Below are 3149 nucleotides of genomic sequence, written 5' to 3' on the forward strand. Positions count from 1 at the left end.
AATTGGTGGAACATGTTTAAAAATCAAATTTTATGCAAAAATACGAAAAATAAATTTTGATAACTTTTCATATTTACCTCGCTGTATCTTTGGTCGCTGTAAATATTTCCTTTTGAAAATTTTACTGTACCTATCATCTTTGAAGAATTTAGATAACAATGAGATTTTTCTTAGATGTTTAAACAAATTAAAAGAGAAGTTGTTAATTTTTAAACAATTTGTCTTCAGATTTCGTTAGTTTCATGTTTACTTAAAAAAGTTGGCTGACAAACTTTTTAGTTTATAATTTTAATAAACACATCATTAAACATATGTCATGAAGAAGTTTTCTGGAAAATTCAAAGTCAAAATATGCAATGGGAAAAAAGTTATGTGACTTTATAGACGAGTGACGTTCTCCCCCAAAAAACGCTTATTTCCCGAGATACTGATCACGGTGTGGTGAATGGCTAATTTTGATTATATTTTATGTTTTTGATGGTGCTGAAAACGAAAATGAGGTTTATTTGGAATTTTAGATGGGAGAACATTGTCAAAATCGCAATTTTATCCTAAAATAAAAAAATTAAATCACGTTCTTTTTTTTATTAAAAGTTGCACCATTTTTTTTCTATTAAACCTTTTGTTTTTTTTTTAGATTCTATAACATAAACTTTTTATATATTTTTTTATTATGCTAGTAAGTTCTTTTCGATAGTTAGAATTGCAGTGGCGGATCCAAGTGAGGTGTGATGGTGGCGAGCGACCCACTCTCAAATCAAATGTTTTATTTTTTTAATTATACAGGGTGTAACAAAAATACAGTTCATAAATTAAAACACATATTCTGGAACCAAAAATAGTTAGAATGAACCTAACTTACTTTAGTACATAAATATGCACATAAAAAAAGTTACAGCCCTTTGAAGTTTCAAAATAAAAATCGATTTTTTCGAATAGGTATATCGAAAACTATGAAAGATTTTTTATTGAAAATGAACATGTGGCATTCTTATGGCAGGAACATCTTAAAGGAAAATTATAGTGAAATTTGCGCACCCCATAAAAATTGTATGGGGGTTTTGTTCCCTTAAACCCCCCAAACTTTTGTGTACGTTCCAATCAAATTATTATTGTGGTACCATTAGTTAAATTCAATATTTTTAAAACTTTTTTGCTCTTAGTATTGTAATAAAAAATTATCTACATACCTATTTGGAAAATGTAAAAAAATAATGTAGGTACTTAGCTATTTGTAGGTAATGCTTTAATTTGGTTACGAACAAAATTTCTACCAATCTTCAAATAATATATTGTTTTCTTACTCTATGTTTTGTTGTATTTTAATATTTTAATTCCACAAAAATCAAACTAATTTGATTAAATTCATATAAGTAATAAATAAGCAACTGTCAAAAAGTTTATCCTGCACCTAAACGTTCAGTTGGTGTATATTCCCACATGACAGATACGTGTAGGTGGCAGTATGGGAAAACGCTTGTATTTACAATCTAAGCAGCCCTATAATACGCGGGTTCATTCCCCAATGCAAGTTTTTATTTTTTTATTTTTTTTATACATTTTATATTTGTAAGTATATTATTATATAGTTTTTTTCAGAAAATACGTATTTAGTTAAAATTTCTGGCAACAATTATTGTTCAGAAATCATTTTTTTGTGGCATTTTCAATGTGTTTTTGTGTGTTTTATTCTTTAATTTTTTTAATTTTTGGTATTGTTTTAATAAAAATTTTTGGAAAGTAGTAAGTATTAAAATTAGTTTAATATTTAAATAAAATATATATAAACTGTTTAAAGTTTATTGATTTCGTTGAAATCATATAATAGAAGTATAACTTCTTACGTGCGTACACTTACTTTATTTTGCGTAAAGTAAGTACGTGCTTACAAAGTACACACATTCTTTTTTTTACTTCCTCCTATTTTATCGTATTACCCTCCAATTGTTTCTGACTTCCTCTACTTTTTTTCTGATCCCTCCTATTTTTCTGACTCCTTCCTATTTTTCTGGCACCCTCAAATTTCTTCTGACACCCTCAATTTTTTTCTGACACCCTCAATTTTTTTCTGACACCCTCTAATTTTTACTGAATTTTTTATTTTTATTTTTATTATATGGACATAAATATATACACTCACAAACACAACATTCCGCCAGCCAAAATTTTTGATGAAGTTTGACAATTTATAACTTTATTATTTATACTCCGATTTTCAAGATTCTTTCATCAGTTTACAGGTAGCTACATGTATTGTTTGTTATTATTCCGGTAACCAAACATTTTTGCTTAGATGGCATAATACGGGAGTGAACGGAAGCGGTGTATTTTCTCCTAATTTTAAAAAATTCTGGGGAAAAAATTGGAGGGCTGATTTTGTTACATACACCTTTTGTATTATTCTGGAGGTATCCTCAAGATTTTGTTTTTTGAATTATCCGAATATCTCTTTTCCTTTAAAAGTTGTAAATAAAACACTGCTTTGAAGGTTTACTTAATTAAAAATATCAAACGCACTAAAATTAACAACACAAAACAAAATGAACAACAAAACAAAACAATTCAATAGCGGGTCTGTCCACCTCTCGCAGCAACGACCCAGGCAACCAAATGACGTCAATAACGTGGAGGAAACGTCAGCTTTTGGTTGAATATATACACGTGTTTGAACATTACGTCGTATAAACGTCTTTTGTAGGTGATTTTAAATACGTAAGATTAATGACGTTAAAATACGTTTAAAAATACGTGTTCATTTCAGACAGCCCAAGTCTGACGTCACAAAAATGGGAGGAGCTTAACAAGTTAATGCTTATAACGTATAATGTTGTATATTGACGTTTATAAGTTTAAATTGTCATAAGAAATTTTTCATTTATTGTTTACGTGCTTTGTGTGGTAAAAAGGAATTTTTCATTTAGATATTTAGTTGAAGAAACGTGTTAATTAAGAGATTTTTATTCGTTTTTCTCAAGTGAGTGGTGAATTAGTTTAATGCAATAGTTCTTCTTAAAAACGGTTTAAGGTTATGTGTTTTGTTTTGGTGAATATTTTCTGTTATGAACTAATTATGTGTTATCGAGTTTAATTAAATTTGTTAATAAATTATTTATTAGTTTATATGTTGTTTCAGTTTTGACACAGTAAGT

This window comes from Diabrotica virgifera, chromosome 6, assembly GCF_917563875.1.
Source record: "Diabrotica virgifera virgifera chromosome 6, PGI_DIABVI_V3a".
Classification (NCBI taxonomy): domain Eukaryota; kingdom Metazoa; phylum Arthropoda; class Insecta; order Coleoptera; family Chrysomelidae; genus Diabrotica; species Diabrotica virgifera.